The sequence below is a fragment of the Panthera leo genome, chromosome A3 (genome assembly GCF_018350215.1).
Source record: "Panthera leo isolate Ple1 chromosome A3, P.leo_Ple1_pat1.1, whole genome shotgun sequence".
NCBI classification, from domain to species: Eukaryota; Metazoa; Chordata; class Mammalia; order Carnivora; family Felidae; genus Panthera; species Panthera leo.
In genome coordinates, this window is record NC_056681.1 from 41,379,171 (window position 1) to 41,397,538 (window position 18,368).

Sequence of the window (18,368 nt, forward strand, 5' to 3'; positions counted from 1 at the left end):
CAATCTTAAGGGGCTTCACTCTGGTCCTCTTCTGGCTCCACCCTGGGGGTGAGGAATCTATGAGGCCAAAGGGTTCTATGTACCTAGATCCCAATACCTCCTTCTAGATTACACACCAAATGTCTGAGACTTTAAAATTCCCTGCCCAAATGGTCCACAGTTCACTTTAAGGGCTTACATGAATGCTTTCCCTGGGTCCATCATAAGGAAAGGTCTACACTTCTGCGGTAAACTATGCTGCTGCTCTGTGTAATCCCAAACTTGAGAGGGTCCAAAGGGATGGCTGCTAATGGGGACATATGGACAGATCATGGACATGTGGGTTGATATTCCTGTGTAGGACAGAGCTAGGGGTTGGGAAGAGAAAAGAGACAGGTCATTCTCTAACACAGGGAGCCTGACCATCTCTCTCCACACTGCCACCTGCAAGTAGAGATTTCTGAAATGTCTTGAGAATTCTGCATTGGAAGCTAACTTTGACAAGGTAAAAGAACAGAATATATTTTATTTAAGAGTTTATTATTCCTGGGGTTCCTCGGTGGCTCAGTCGGTTAAGCATCCAGCTTTGGCTCATTTCATGATCTCACAGTTTGTGGGTTTGAGTCTCATGTGGGGCTCTGTGCTGACAGCTCAGAGTCTGGATCCTGCTTTGGATTCTGTGTCTCCCTCTCTCTTTGCCCCTCCCCCACTCACGCTCTGTGTCTCTCTTTCAAAAATAAATAAACGTTAAATTTTTTAAATTAAAAAAACAGTTTATTATTCCTAACTTGTAACTTTAAAATATTCAGCCATTGTATGTGACCTCCATTTTTACTTCTGCCCTAGACCCCAGGAATGCTGGAAGCAAGCCTAATCCTGAGTTTTATTACTTACTGTAATATCTGGAATTTATTTATTTAAATTCTTATTTGTCTTTAGAGGAAGTATGAGGAAATTGGCCCATCTTAAAATATCAGAGGCATAGGGCTCCTGGGTGGCTCAGTGAGTTAAAAGATTAGGGGTACAATGAACTCTATGTAACACAAGAGGAGAAACAATTTTATTTGGCATAAAATTCCAGGCTGTTTTACTGAAGGTGGTCTCAAGGAGACAAAGTTATATCACCTCCACTGTGGAGACCACCCCAACACCAATTAGCATAATTAATCATTTTTTTCTCTTTGTTCCCAGAGAGTACTTTATCCAAAATGACGTTTTTGTAGAATATACCTCCTTCTAGATCTAAAGGATCTATTTTCTTCTGAAACACTTATTCTCTACTTTTGGGAATCACAGATCCTTTCGAGAATAGTATAGTGAAAGCCATGAGTCCTCCCTCCAGGGGGAAAGAAAAAAATATATATATGTATGTGTGTGTGTGTGTGTATAGGTAATGTGTATATATATATATATATATATATACACACACACATATATATATAATACAAAATAATATAGGTAATGTGTATATATATACATAGGTAATGTGTGTGTGTGTGTGTGTGTGTGTGTGTATATATATATATATATATATAAAATACAAAATTGGGAATATGATTTCAAGGAGTTCATGAACTTGAGGTTAAAATTCCTGAGTTTGTACTACATGAAGAAAGGCATTGATTCCATTCAGTGCCATCTGAAACACAGTAAGCGCCCAAATCAGATAGGATGAATAAAGAACATGCTTCAGGCATCTCTTACATACAACAAACTATCTCACAATTTCATGGCTTAAAAGAAGAGACACAATTTATTGCTCAGGATTCTACAGTTCAGGCACGGCAAAGTAGGGATGCTTCTGCCCCACGTGATGTGGGCTGGGGCGGCTTGACTGGGAAATAGAAGAGTTAAGATGGTATCATTCACAAGCTTTAGCTAGAATCACTGGGAGCTGGCTCGATTTCTCTCTCTGACTCACACTTTCCCTATAGTCTCCTAGCCTTGAGGGCATCTTTCCACACGAACTTTCCAACAGTATAGTCAAATTTGAAACCAAGGTTTCAGGAGGGAGCGTCTGCTTGTGTCATGCTTGCTAATTTCCCATTGGCCAAAAAAGTCACATGACCAAGACCAATTAGTGTAGAAAGGTTCTACACAAGGGTATCGACACCAAGATATGTGGTTTATGGGGAGAGGTGTGCGCCAAGTAAGTAGTCTCTAACACAGACTCTCCCCCTCTACTGCTGGCAATGGACAATTACTAAAAGAGCAAATAATCCCTTAAAGATGCTCCCCAATGAGGATGGGGTAGCTACTTAATTCTTCCCGTCATGTAGGCCTCAGGCCAACAGTCTCTTTCTCACAGCACCTGACTAGGTCATATCTCTTTGTTAGGCACTATCCAAGAACCCCATGCCTTTCTTCCTCAATACATATCACAGCTTGTAATAACATATTAGTGTGAATATCTGATTTTTATTATGGAAACGAAATTATATACTCATTGAGGAAAGGGACCATAACTGCTTTTCTTACCATTACATCCTAGCTCCTGGCACAAGATCAGACACATGATAGTCTTCCATAAACATTTGAGGAAGGAAGGAAGGAAGGAAGGAAGGAAGGAAGGAAGGCCTCAGACCCTACACTCTTAATCACTCTTAAACATTATATCAGCTCTAAGGACAAATTAACATTTAGAAGCAAAAGAGAATACTTAAGGACTAACGTGTGTGTCCCCTCAAGGACTTCCTGGGAAAAGATGAACACACAAGCAAAAGAAAAGACATGCTTGTTGCTTTGTGGTGGTGGCGGGGGGGGGGGGGGGGGGGGGGCGGCGGGGGGGGGTGTGGTTCAAAAGATTGGTGGAGATCAAGCAGAAAAATGGAGTGAAAAATGAAAGCATCAGGGAGATAATGAGGCAGAAAGGACTGACAGGGAGGGATGCTCAGGTGGGTGGGTCCACATTTCATTAGAGAGGGGGTGATGCAAACACTTCCCAGGTGGAAAGGAAGATTAGCTGGTTAAAGTATTCAGATTGGCTTTGCAAAATGCAGCCTTCACAATGAGTCATAATTTCAAAGATTATGAACAAAAACTGTGCCAAAGCAAAAGTTTAATAGCAGGTGCAAAATTTTTTATTAGTCACAAAACTCATAGGAGACGGTTGGCTTTCTGCTGCAAACAGAGATCAAATATTTAAGTCTTTATCTATAGAAAAATCAAAAAGGCATAGCTCACACCCACCAGACTAGCTAAAATGAGAAGAAATGGATAAAAATCAATCATTAGAAAGGATTTGGAAAAATGGGACTCTCATACCCTGTTGGTGGGAGTGGAATCCACTACACCCACTGCTGAAAACGGTGAGCATCCACCAAAGCTGAACATGCACGCGTATTCTATGACCCAACATCACTTCTGAGCAAATACCCAATGGAAATGTACCCATATATTCATCAAAAGATGTGCTAGAATGTTCACAGCAGCACTATTCATAATGAGCTCCACTAGAAACCACTCAACTGCCCATCAACAGTAGAGCAGATAGGGGCACTTGGCTTAGTGGGTAGAGCATGCGTCTTGATCTGAGTCATGAATTTGAGCCCCATGTTGGGGGTGGAGATAAAAAAAAACAAAACAAAACAAAATATAATCGAGCAGATAAATCACTGCTCACACATTGGAATACTACACAGTAATGAGCATGAACAATGCACAGTTAAGTCCAGAACAATGGATGAACCTCACAGACAAGAATATTTAAAGTTAAAAGAAAACAGGGGAGCCTGGGTGGCTCAGTCGGTTGAGCGTCCTACTTCGCTCAGGTCATGATCTCACCGTCCATGGGTTCGAGCCCCGCGTCGGGCTCTGTGCTGACAGCTCAGAGCCTGGAGCCTGCTTCCGATTCTGTGTCTCCCTCTCTGTCTGACCCTCCCCCGTTCATGCTCTGTCTCTCTCTGTCTCAAAAATAAATAAACATTAAAAAAATTTAAAAAAAAATAAATAAAATAAAGTTAAAACAAAACACTCTGGGGAAATCAGGATGGCAATTACCCTGTGGGAGAAGTGTCTGCAGGGAGTCTTGAAGACAGACTTCTAGGGTAACATGGGCAATTTTCTATACGGATATTTTGTATCAATCAAACATTTCAAAGAAAACATCTTCAAGAACTCAAAACTGAGTTGTCCAATCACTATGTTGTACACCTGAAAATAACGTAGCATTGTGTGTCAAGTAAACTTCAATTAAAAAAAAAAAACTGGGGCACCTGGGTGGCTCAGTCCATTAAGCGTCCAACTTCAGTTCAGGTCATGACCTCACTGTCTGTGAGTTCAAGCCCCACGTCTGACTCTGTTGACAGCTCAGAGCCTGGAGCCTGCTTCAGATTCTGTGTCTCTCTCTCTCTGTGCCTCTACTCATTCACACTCCATCTCTCTGTCTCTCAAAAATGAATACATATTTTTAAAAAATTAAAAAGAAGAGTGAATAGAGACACAGAGATAAGACCGAGGAGAAGCAATGGGCAGGAAAAAAGTCAAGGAAGTTGTGTAGTAATCTCCTATCCACAATCTGTTTAGAGGACACAAGGGGGTCATTCCAGGGGCTCCTGGAGGAACCGTTAGTCTGGAGATCTTGGAGAATTCACAAGCCTCTCTTATGGTGTCCTTGTTTTAAGTCACTTCTAAGGAACAGGAAGGTGCATGCCTCTCCTCTCTCTTTCTCCAGGCCCTAGCATTGTGCCTTACACATGGCGGGTCTACAGTAAATGAGTGATGAATGAATGACGAATAAATAGAACTAAGGGGCTCTTTTTAAATGCTATGTCTTTAGTTGGTTTCCTCTAGTTTGTAGACCCTGACACAGGAGTAGATAGGTTTGGGTGCTGCCCTTAGGAAGTACTTGCAGCAAAGTAAGGAAGTGAGACCAAGGAGGGAAGCAGCCAATACTGAGGGAGACTTCCGCTCTGGGCAACTGGGGCTTAATCCGCCTGGGGAGTTAACAGTATTAAACATACCTCAGAGTGGTCCCACTCAAGGTGTGAGAGAGCAGGGGCATTCACCTTCCCACTTGCATTCATCCCTGGCCGGAAGCTGCTCCCAGAAGCCTAACTCCCTGATATGTCACAAGTCCTGGGATGGGGGGCAAGGGGTACTGAGGAGAGGACGGGGGGAGAGGAGAGCATCCACCACAGCTGGTCATGAGAAATATTCATGGGAAACATAATTTTGTTCTCCAGTGTTGGATATGGGCCATGACTGAAAGTAGGAACTGGGGTTCAAGAGCTAAAAGTAAAAATCATACAAAGTTCAGTAGAAAAGCACTTTAAGACTTTCTTCTCTGACTGCTCTTTGATGTTTAAATCCTTCTTCACACACACTGTTCACTTGATGAACACCCCTGAAGCAACGTACCTGAGGAGCTCTAAGAAAAACAGCACTGAATTTCATATGTTCTATGTCCCTCTTTCTGTCTGCCTGGAGCCCCACACTTTTAAATAGTTCGCTCTAGGAAGGGACATGGCCTCTCTGGCCCATGTCGTTACATGACTTACAACAAGCTTCTGTATCATTTTCAGCACTGTGCAAATTGGCTGTCTTCTGTTTCCATTCCAGGATCAGTTAGAGGCTGAAAAGTACACAAGATTCATTTTGAAATCTCCAGAAAAGACATTAAGATGCCAAATTGTAAGATCAATGCTTAGAGGATCTAAGTCCCAGCACCTCAGGAAGCAAAGACTCGCCTCCCCAACCTTTAGGTCTTGTTAGAACTTTCCCCAACCAGGACTCTGAATACTAATTCCATAGTGACAGTGGAGCATTGGCATAAAATTTAACAGTTCTTCAGCTGATCATCAAAATTAGCCTATCACAGTAAAGAGAGGAACTTCTAATGATTCACTGTCATGTAATTGCAGATAATAAGTGATATGATGGAAGAAAAGTTTTAATGTATTCTAAACCCCATAGGGGGCATTCAGACTCCTTGCCTAGAAGTTTGGAAATTCCAGGGAGGAGAGAAAAACCAACAGCAACAAAGACCCAGCTCTGAGCAAAGTCCATTTGGACACAGTCTCCAGAGAGGAAAGCATCCAGGCCCAAAGATCTGGCAAGGAAAAGTTACTTGGAGATGTTTTTTTTGTAAATGCTCCTTGGAAAAAAGCAAAGTCCTTGAACAACATGTTGGTTCATGATGTGGTGATAACTTAAAGTCACCAAAGCTAAGATCCAATCTTTATGTTGAAAATATTCATGACTGGTCATGAGTTTAAAAAAATTTCTAGTGTAAGTAATACTTGCCCATTGAGAGTTTTAATCAGTTTCTTTAAAGGGACTAACCTTACCTAAGTAGCAGTAAGTGGTATAGTTTATTATTATTATCTGCAGTGGTGTCCAGCTCAGTAGTGGGTACTTAATAGGTTCTCAACAAGCTATTGATTAGAATGAATATTTTAAGGTATTTTCCATGGAGCTACTTTTTTTTAATGTTTATTTTTGAGAAAGAGAATACGTTAAAGAGAAAGGAAGTACTTTTAATGTTTACTTATTTTTGAGACAGAGGGAGACAGAGCATGAGTGGGGGAGGAGCAGACAGAAAGGGAGACACAGAATCCAAAGCAGGCTCCAGGCTCTGAGCTGTCAGCACAGAGCCCGACGCGGGGCTCGAACTCATGAACCACGAGATCATGACTGAGGCGAAGTTGGATGCTCAACCAACTGAGCCACCCAGGGGATTCTGGAGCTACATTTTCAAAAATTTTTATCTGGAAATAATTGCCAAACATACAAAATTTGCAAAATGAGCTATATCCTTTCGAAAATCAAAATAGTGTGGTATAACTGAGAAGTGTACTGACAGCTACAAAATCCAGAAGCGCCTTTATAAAACCACTGTTAAGAGGTGTTTGCCTATCCTACATGGACAAGATGGTAGGATGAGAAGGAATGGTTTAGAACATAGTACTTCTTTTTTTTTTTTTAATGTTTGTTTGTTTATTTATTTATTTATTTATTTTTGAGAAAGAGAGAGAGAGAGAAGGAGAGAGACAGAGCACGCATGGGGGAGGAGCAGAGAGAGGGAGACACAGAATCCGAAGCAGGCTCCAGGCTCTGAGCTGTCAGCACAAAGCCCAATGTAGGGCTTGAACTCATGAACCATGAGATCACGACCTGAGCTGGGGTCGGATGCTTAACCAACTGAGCCACCCAGGTGCCCCTAGAACACAGTACTTCTTTGAACAGCCCGCTTTTATTTCTTTGTCCTCATGCCCCATCATGTGAGAAGCTGCAAATGAGATCATCTAAGCTTTCAGCAGCATCTCCTTTCTTTTATTTTTCTTTTGTATTGGGCTTTTGCAACATTTCCTTACTGTCTGTAATCCCAGGATTTCTAGAAGTTTCATAGACATTAAATCAGTTCCACACAAAAGATCTGAAAAATATGTGAGATATAAGATGTGCAAGGTGGGTTCGGTTTGGAAGTTGGATTAAAAGCTATTCTATTCTGATCGATGTTTTTGTTGTTTGTGGGTTTGTTTTTTAATTAAATTTTTTTTTTTACCCCAGTGTTCTTCCAGACTTCTGAATTTCCTTGTCTATTCTGAAAGCAGAGCTACTCAGCCAACAGCTAAAATCCCTTTGGTCCTAGACAACTTTTTTCACCTTTGCCCTGGCTGTCTCAGTGTTTTTTTGTGCTTCATCTTGTAACTAACTTGTTGTAGCTGGACATTGATGGGGGCAGGTCGTTGGGGGAAAGAACCCAAATGAGAACACTGCGTCAGTTCTATTGAAGTAGAGTAAAACCTTGGTTTGCCAGCATAATTCGTTCCAGAAACATGCTTGTCACCAAAAGCCCTCATATATCAAAGTGAATTTCAAGAACCATTGGCTCACTTGTGACCATGTGACATCAGGCATCACGTTCTACTTGTATTGCAAGACATTGCTTGTTGGTCAAGTTAAAGTTTATTAGAAATGTTTGTTCATCTTTCAGAATGCTAGTGAAACAAGTTACTCACAATCCAAGGTTTTGCTGTCCCTTTTATTCAGTATGCTAGACATTCATGAATATGGTAATATGTTATATAACTGGTTTTCAAACAGGTCTTATTCTCAGTTTTGAATGTCTGATCTTACAAAAGTCTAACTCAATAAGGATTTGGTTTACTTGAGTCAGCTGTATTTGACTCACCTGGCTAGCTGAGTCCAGGTAACATAGGGGTCTCACGATTCCAGGTGCAGCAAGAGAGAGCAAACTCCAAGGCATAAGTACCCTTCAAGCCTTTGCTGACATCTCATTTAACAGAACAAGTCACGCTTCTAAGCCTGGCTTCAAGGTACAAAGTACAGGTTCCACCTCATGATGTGAAGAGGGACCAAGTTACACTGCAAAGAGGTCTACACTCAAGAAAGGGAGGCATTGCACCACCTTTGCAATCCACCATACAGAGCAGTTCGTAGTTACACCACGAACCTGTAGCAAAAATCTGAGAACTGCTGCTTTCATATCATTCACCGGGAGCTGCCAAGAGGACACAAGCAAACAAACAACCCTGCCACCCTTTCCAGATCTCTAATCGCCTGTCATCTTCCAAAAAGGGCCAGAATATTTAGTTCTGGGTAGTTAGCTCTGAAACACAGAGCATAATATTTTTTTAAACACATAATGATACTGATTCGATATAACAGCTGTGAAAAGATCATAAAAGGAGAAGTTAGGGAAAGGCCCATCGGAAATAAGATTAGAGACAATGTTTCAGCTCCGCGGCTCTCACTGGGCCCTGGGAAAAGAAACACCGCAAAAAAGGTTAGTTAACTTTCTCCCTCCTAATGAACATTATGAGGACAAATATTCTGTTTGCATGTACCCTTTTGGCAGGCTGGTTAATTTGTTAAGCCCAACTGGACACATAAAGAGAGCCCCTTTATCTTCATTAAACCCGATGAGAATGAATGGCAAACAGCAGCATCATTAGTCTGGCATGATAGGTTTCATCAAAGGGCCCGGAAAGCTCTTAAAAACCCAGATGCCTTTAAGGTTGGCCGGGTTAGGGCTTGCTCATCTCTTATAACAAACATTGGTTGGTCTTATCTTCATCCGTAGACTTAGGCAAGCCATGATCAGCTTTCAAGTATACACAGTATAGAAACACATGGGTGCACACACACACGCAAACGTGCATGTGCACACACCCATTCACACACACACCGCACACACATTGACCAACTAGCATAACTGGGAAGGAGATACAAGAGAGATAAGGAAGACGGAGGAGACAGAGTGGCTTCTGTTCTCTCTCTGGCCACATTGACTGGATGTGAGCCCCTAAGGACTCATCAGGATCAATGGTTAAAAGCATGGACTTTTGAGTAGACTGCCTGGATTTGACTCCTGGCTCTATGACTTCCTAGCTGGGTGACCTTGGGGAAGTTACTTCACGTCACTGTAACTCAGTATCTTCACCTGTTCAAACAAAACAACAAAACTCATGGGGCTGTTCTGTAGGTTAAGTAAGCTAATATCCTTGAAGTGTTTGGAATAGTCCTGTCCCATAGTAAGTGCTCTTGTAACAGCTATTGAGGAAGTATGGCTACCGGGGCCAGGATGAAACTGCTAAGGAGTGGCTTTGTGACACCCTGAGCTGCTTTGGAGCCCAGGTGACAAAGTATGACCAAAAATTAGGGCCATGGGTCTCTTCCTGCCCCAATACTGATTCTTCATGAGCTATGGAATCACCAAGTACTAAAAGCTTTAGAATCATTCTTCTTTGACAAGGACTTTGAAATGAGAGTGGGGGAAGGGAAAAGGCAGTAACAGGGAATCTCAAGTAGTGTCACAAGAGAAGAAAGACAGTGACAAGGATAGATCATGTGATAACAGCAGAGACAGCAGGCAGAGACTGCTTCAGGAATACGCGTGGGAGACCCTTTGTAGACCTCCCAGAAATAATATGCTGCGGTGGACTTGATGGGGTTTGGCATCATCAGGATGTGTCTTTATCCGTGGGTCTGGTAATTGATCCTGATTTTCATCTAGGATCTTCTCTTAAACTATCAACTGGAGGACCCACACATGGTCTCTCCATTAACCTGAACTTCCTGACAGTCTGGTGACCTCAAGATATTCAGACTTACTCCATTGCTGGTCACTGCTCAAAACCAAAACCAAACCAAACAAAACAAAACAAAAAACGAACAAACAAACAAAAAACACACCAAGTGTCCCAGCTATCAAGGTGAGAGCAACATTGCTTGTATGACCTAGCCTCAGAAATCACACAGCCTCATTTTTGTCACTTTCTATTCATTACTAATGAGACACACACTTGCCTAGGTCCAAAGAAAGGGAACGGAGACTGAATGTCATGATAGATGAAGTGTCAAGTTCACATTGTAGAAGAACATGTGGGACAGGAGATATTGTTGCAGCTAAAATGCAATCAGCAACAGGGGATGTCAAGCCAGAAGGTATTTGCATTATATATATATTTTTTATATTTACTTCAACTTTATATGGATGAGATAATCTACTTAGCTTACACAATCTTTATATTTCTCTACGGCTATATTGCAAAGAACAATCACAATATTATGCACCCATTATGAGCTTCCTTATAGAGTTGAAATAAAAACCCAGGAGTCAGCTGTGTTCTTTGAAGCCTAGAAATTCTATATGGTGAAAGGTTGACAAAACTTGGTATATTAGTAAAATTAGGTTAGCAAGCACAAAGTGAAGGAATTAGTTTCCCGTAGCAAGGAAAGATGCTAAATGGCTCTGAAAGAGCTGAAAGAAAGACCTCCATGACTCAGGATCTAGAAGACAATCGCTGGGGACTCAGTCCTGACACCGTCTCCATCTCTGCGGTCTCACATCTCTCCTTGTCTCTTTTTGTATGTTGTCTTTGTTGTCTCCTACTGAAGACATAGGAGCTTCTCTGTAGGACTGGGAAATGACCAACCAGACACCACACAGTAAGTCAGAGCTTCTCTTTTCCAATGTCAACATATCCCTTCCAGGGAAAGACAGCTCTGCTCCGCGTTAATCACATGACTTCTTGGAATTACTCTTGCTGGGGGATAATGCTCTATACTTAACCAGGAAGTCACGTATTCACTCCTCGGCCCAGGGGTCAAGATCTGTTGCATCTACTGAGTACCTTTCTTTACCTAAATATATGTGTATACACACATGCTTGGTCATGAAAATAAACAGCCCTGAGGAAGCCAAAATATTCCTACAAATTTGCACATACTCCAATGTACTTTGCTTTCCATAGCAATCTTGGTTGGGAGAAACAGCTGATTCTCTTATCTGTAAGAACAGGACTGGTATTCCTGTCTGGTGAGGCCTGGAAAACACTTAAGACATTACTTGCTGCTGGCTGGGACTCACAGGCAAAGGAATTAGATGACACACAAGTCCTCAGTTCTAGAACCTTGAATCTCGGAGTGTCACTTGTCCTTTGGAAAGTTGATTTTGGATGCAATGTCATTCTCTCCTTCTAGGGACAGAGGTACCTCCTGGCCTCAGCTAGCTTGTTACTAGGCAACCATGGAAGAACTCCCAGGATCATTCATTGGCAATCAGAGGGGGTGAGACTGTGAAATGATGGCAGTGCTAAAATAAACAATGTAGCAGCCTAATGGAAACTAATAATAATTTTTTAAGGTTTTTTAAAAAAATGACATGGGTTTTTCCAACCCAAGGTGATGAAACAATGCCTCAATATTACTCTTCAGAGAGACAGTTCCCTAGAATCTTTCTGGAAGAGATTAAAGGACTGACTTCAGCTCCATATTGTTTGGCTTCAATAATGTAAATTTGGTTTTAATCGGTCACCTCTTTGAAAGACCTCTTTAAACCAGCTGACAGAAGGCGAGTGCAGAAACCAGATGATCAATGAGGACCTTGACCACTACATAGCATCACCTTGCTGGCACGTTGGCTTATCCTGGTGTCCAAACCATATGTGACAACCAAACTTTGGACAGTGGGTTTGCTGGGGAACAAACAACACACCTGGGCTTGATTTCTCTAATTTCAGGGTTCAGAGACAAAGGGCACAGCAATGACTTCCAAGGCTGGTTGAACATTCAAATGTGATTATAGTTTAGGGGTGCTTGGGTGGCTCAGTCAGTTAAGCATCCAGCTCTTGATTTCGGCTCAGGTCATGATCTCACAGTTGTGAGATCAAGCCCCATGTCAGGCTTTGTGCTGAGCAAGCGTGGAGACTGCTTAGGATTCTCTCTCTCCCTCTCTCTCTCTACTCCTCCCCTGCTTGCTCTTGCGCCCTTTCTCTCTGTTTAAAATAAGTAAATAAACATTAAAAAAAGTGATTATAGTTTCACCCTCCATGGTAAAATGTTTTCTAATATCACCACCTCAATCCCTCCCACCCCTTATGCTCTTCCCAGTGTGAATTTTCTGCTCTCTCTACCAAGGGGTGGGTCTATTCCTCCATCCTGGAACCTCAGCTGGCCCTGTGACTTGCACTGACCAAAAGAATAGGGCAGAAGAGAAGTATGGAGCCTCTGATGCTAGGCGTGAAGAGGCATGGCAGCTTCCTTTTTGTCCTCTTGCCATGTAATGAAATCCAGTATTCTGACAGACTAGGAGGTCATGGGGAGCTAGAAGCCCTGGAGGAAGAGAAAGGACACGTGAAGGAGAATTGAGACATCCCAGCTGACAGCCATTACCAAAACTCCAGCTGCGTGAGTGGGGTCATCTTGGCTCCTCCAACCCCAGTCAAGACGCCTGGCTGACAACACTTAGGGCAGAGACAAGCCATCACCTTTCCCCCACTAGCCCTGCCCAAATCCCTGACCAACAGAATACTGAACAGTAAAACAGTTGTTGTTTAGAGCAAGTTGTGGAGTGGCTATGGATCAACAGATACTCATCCATTCTCTTGTTCTACTTGGAGAAAATGGTCCCCTGGATTGGGAAGGCCTGCCAAAAATTGGGCTACTGAAAGGATCAGAATATATTTTGTGTTATTATCACTGGATACAGAGTATTTCCCTCCAAATATTAAAGCCAAAACTAAATGAGCTGCTTTTCTTCAGAGCTAGGCCCTGCCATTGAAATCCAACCATTTTATTCAGTCCTAAAATCTTTTCCAGTGGCTTGTGTGAGGTCAGTGAGCATCCCCTCCAGTTTTCTGAGAGCCACTGCGTTCCATTTTAGCAACCCTAAATCTCTTCAGTGTTCTTACTGAACTTCACAAATGGCTGTTGACAGAATTTTTTTTGATTGAGACTTGATCTCCCACTGAGTATAACTGCAACAAAGTTTCTATTAGATATCGATGGGAACATTCAGGCTGCTGAACTGATCATTTCCCATGTTAACACAGCCACCCTGAAAGTAATCAAGTCTGCCCACCGGTCTCTGTGGACTGAAGAGAACTTTCCAGCAGCTTAGGCATGTTTCCTTATTATCATATGGTCAATAAATTATTTGTGTAGGTGCATTTTATGGTTGCCCAATACACCAGCATAATAACAGTTTGAATTAGGTAATGCTCCTTTTTATTATCAGAAATGAATTACCTCATGGGGCCAGCAGATACACAAATTTAGTGTGCCCTTCCACTAATTGGAAGGCCTTTTTCAATTGGCCTCTGACAAATGAGGAAGAAAAAAACAAAATAACCACATTCCAAGATTTCTCAGTATCAATATTATAGATTTATTTTATTGGGCTCATTGTTACTCTTCATTCAATAATAAACAATAGCATCGTTTCCATAGCAACCATGGCATACCATAAGGGCAATATTAAACATAAATTCCAAACTTTGAGCATTTCTGCTGAGCCCAGAATGGGAGCCTTTCTGCAGGACATGGTGAAACGTTCACACTGGACAGAAGTTCCATTTTTGATCCCACCAGACCTGTAGTGCTAAACACTTACATTATGCTAATAAATGTATGTAATAGCACAGGTATTTATGTTCACCATAAAGAGAATATCATGCTTTGATATATGAATGTTGGCCTATGATTCTAAAAGCTCATGTTTCATTTTTAACTTTTAAACAAAACTTATCACATAATGATTAAGTGCTTCCTGTATACGAGGAACAGCCTCTCGATTTTCTCACTCTTTGAAGTTCATGAACTATGAACAGGACACTTGGACATCCAGTCTGTGTGCTCGTCAAGGATGAAGGCTGAGTCTTTGTCTCCGCTCTGTTTCTCACACCTGGCATGCAGTGGGCAATCAGTAAATGCTTAAAAATGGACAAACACTTCTTACTAACCCTGAGGTGATGGAAGAGTGGGAAGTGTTCCTGGAGAGTAGAAGACCCATAAAGGTAGTCTGAAAAAATGGATAGAGTGTAGTCCGATAAGGAAAAACAGGGGAAGGATATGGGGCATGAGAAACAATGGGAAGGGGCCCTAGGCCAGGAGAAGCAAGAACCTGCAGACTCCGATGACCTTGGAGGCCTATGTCTGCAGTAGGCTGAGAGCAGAAGTGAGGCCAGGGAAGGAGATACCAGGCAGGTCATGAAGCGCCATGGAACGCAGGTGCGAGCATACACATCACGGAGAGTATTGACGGACATGAAGCAGAGACAGGTGTTGGTTGGGTTTCTGATTTAGAAAGATTATTCAGGCTTCAGTATGGAGGTGGATATCTAGGAGATACAGCGAGAATGAAGGAGACAGCTTAGAAGGCCAGTAGAGTTTTGGCCACCCTGACACTCCTTCATTGCCACCGTAGGTACATTGCACAAGCTGGTTTTGGTACTGTTTCCACCCCAATGTCATGTGGGATTCTCAACAAGGTCAAACAAAGTAGCTCAGGGCCCCAGTTCTTTTTTTTTTTTTTCATTTTTATTTTTTTAATGTTCATTTATTTATTTTGAGAGAGAGAGAGAGCATGCCAGCAGGGGAGGGGCAAAGAGAGAGGGAGAGAGAGAATCCCAAGCAGTCTCCCCACTCTCAGCACAGAGCCCGACGAACCTCAAACCCACGAACTATGAGATCATGACATGAGCCAACATCAAGAGTTGGACCCTTAACCGACTGAGCCACCCAGGTGCTCCTCCAGTTCTTGGGGCATCTCATGTCTTGGACACTGTGTTTCAAGGAAGCACTTTGTTCCAGAGTAGAGTGCCACTCACTTATACCTTCTGTCCACCCTCCCTGTTCCTATCTTCCCATTAGTGGGCACTTCCAGGAGGAAGAACAGGGTGGAGAAAGGGGATGGGGTATTGCCATCTCTTTCCTAGTTTCAACCTTTCCAAGGACAGCCCTCTCTACGGAGACAGAGTCCTGGTCTTGAGCCGGCATTGAGAGGACAAATCTTAAATGGCTCCATTTGCCAACAAAGAGCTTTCCACCAAAGGGGTGGGGGTGGGGGGGTATGAAACCACTTTATTTCTGATGATTTCCATTAGAAACAGATCCAAAGCCATAGGCATTCAGGTTCACAGACTTTCCCAGACCACTGGACACCAAGAACCCACTTGAGCACCAGGCATTGTTTTCAAGATGTTTCCAGACCCTGTAGTAAGACCTAAGAAGAGAAAAGCCCAAACCTTGTACTGTTTTGTAAACATCAGAAACCGCCTGCCTAATGTGGGCCCTTTCCAGACTAGTCTGTGAATATAGCAACAAATTTCTGAAGAGATTAGTCAAGAAATCAAACTTACTCAGAGTAGAGGAGACAAAAATGTCAGCAAAGACTCACTGAATCCTTTGAATCCAGGTTACTGTGCTTTATGGCAATGGGAGCCTAATTGGTTTGGCAGCTGCCGCAAAAACCCAGACAAGGATGTGCTTGCTTTTTGTAGCAGAGGGATTTAATTGGAACAGAGGGAAAACTTACTGATAAGAAAGGTTGTTAGAAACGGTAGCGGATTATAAAGAGAAACCCCTTCAAATTCATTTCTTCTGCAAATATTTTATTGAGCCCGTTCCATGGGCTAAGCACTGTTCTGGACTAAGAGAACTAATTCATCAGTAAAACTGAGACTCCTGCCCAAATGGGGTTTATATTCCAGCACAGCATCTGAGGGAGACCAAACAAAGGAGGCTTAAGATGACTGAGAGCTGCAGACACCTGCACCCCGTGTGGCACAGTCCAATGTGGTGCAGTCAAGTGTGGGTACAGTGGCCACAGCCAGGAAAAATGGGAGGAGGGAGTGGTTTCCCTATAGGAGCCCCCAGGATGTGACTAAAGCATTGAGCTGGGCTAGGAGGCAAGGAGGAGTATGAGCCTGGAAATGGAACTCCAGGTTAGGGCAGAACATGAAGAAGCCTGCAGGCCACCTAGAAGAATGGGGAAGGTGCTGGAAAGCACAGAGCTGGTGGCAGGCAGGAGGAGGGAGCTGGCCAGGAAGATGAATCAAGGATGAATGGAGAACAGCAGGACAAGAGACCAAGCAGGTCTCTTTAGAGACAGATGACACCAGTGAGAAACGAGATCCCAAGCAAGTTGCTAAAAAGGACAGGATTCTGGGGCACCTGCGTGGCTCAGTCAATTAAGTGTCCAACTTGATTTCCGCTCAGGTAATGATCTCACCATTCGTGAGTTTGAGCTCCACATCTGGCCTCATGCTGACAGCACAGAGTCGGCTTGGGATTCTCTCTCCTCTGCTGGTTCTCTCTCTCTCTCTCTTTCTCTCTCAAAATAAATACATAAACTTTAAAAAATAAAAAAAAAAAAATAATGAAAGGACGTGATTCAGTTGCCATTGGATGGAATCCGTGAGAAGCAGGGACCAGGTCTTGGGCTCACTTGGGTGGTGGCAAGAACACATGTGGGAAAGAGGGCAGGAGAGAGTGCTGGGCCAGTTTCAGTACCGCCTCTGAAGTGCTTCCCAGATGGTTGAGCAGCCACCCCCAGTGTGAGATGGCCACCTGCAGGTCATATGTCTGTGCTGTGTGTGGCCCCAGGTCAGGCGGCCCTGGGTACTCGAGGCCTGAGGGTGGGTAAATGGGATAACACAGCCTCAGTAGAAAGCAGCGCAAGCCTCTGATAGACTGTGAGAGAATCACTGAAATGCAGAAGTGCCCTCTACCTGCTGCCTCACCAATGCCAGCTCAGTCCGAGCGTACAGCCTCATTTGCTAATCAGAACCCTTTAGAAATGCAATCTCCTAGCCCCTTAGCTGCGGGACGACTCAAAACTCCAGACCTTGACCTTCCCTGCAAGTTGAACAATTTGTTCAGCCCAAGTCCTCAGAATCTGTCTGAGTAGAGGAAGCTCCCTCACATCCCTGCTAATTCACCCCGCAAGTGATTGGAGTAAGCCCTCTTGACACCCAAGCTCTCCAAACAGATGCCTGGTTTCAGGGGCACAGCAGATAAGAGGGAAGCACAGTATGCCTTTGAAGTTTTTTACCACCCACCCCCCAGTCCTGAAAGTCAGACGGTTCATAACCGGGGCTCCCTGCTCTGTGGTCCCCAGGAAGCGAAGCAGTGGCCGCACGCAGGTGAGTTCTTCTCCAGCTGGCCCCGACAGCCTGGCCGAGGGTGGACTTCACACTTGTGCTGTGGTAAGACCTCAGAGTAGAGTTGGTCTCTGCTGGTGACCCCAGGCATGAACCAGCTTTACTCACCATCTCTCTCCGGGTTGGCTCCTTGACACTGTGGTTTGAATACCTTGCTTCTCCTGTTTTTTGTTTTTTTTTTTTTTTTAATGTTTATTTGTTTTTGAGAGAGAGAGAGAGAGTGCGAGCAGGGTAGGGGCAGAGAGAGAGGGAGAGAGAGGATCCAAAGAGGCTCCAGGCTCCATGCTGACGGCAGAGAGCCTGATGCAGAGCCCCAATTCCTTGCTTCTTGGGGCCAGAGGTGCAGGTCAGAAACTCTGTTCGGCAATTCTGTTCTCCATAATCAGAAAATCTCCTATTATTCACGAACTCCTAAAAGAAACCTGTCAGGTGTCACTGTTGTCCTTTCATACACATCCACCCAACATGTGGCTATATTGACACCCCATATGAGACATCCCAAGGCATAATTCCCCATTAGATGCTTAATGAACTTTTCACAGCAAGTAGGACATTCTCCTGTGTGAAACACCATGCAATTTCATATAATAGCACACATCAAAAGGTGACATGCAGAATGCAACAGCGAAGCACTTTGGAGCCCTTTTATCCTTCTGTTAAGGGGCACAGAGTAAATATTTTAGGCTTTGTGGACCTGTTTAATCCGCCGCTATAAACAGCCATCGACAAGCCAGAAACAACTGGGTGTGGCCCCGTTTCTGCAACACTTTACTTACAAAAATTGGCAGTAGGTTGTAAGTGGTCTGCAAGCAGCAGGCAGTAGTCTGAGGTAGTGACAAGAGACAGAATAGGAGAAAAAAGAGGACAGCACCTTAAGTAACTGCAATTTTTTTCTTTCCTTCCTTCCTTCCTTTCTTTCTTCCCTCCTTCCTTCCTTCCTTCCTTCCCTCCTTCCTTCCTTCCTTCCTTTCTTCCTTCCTT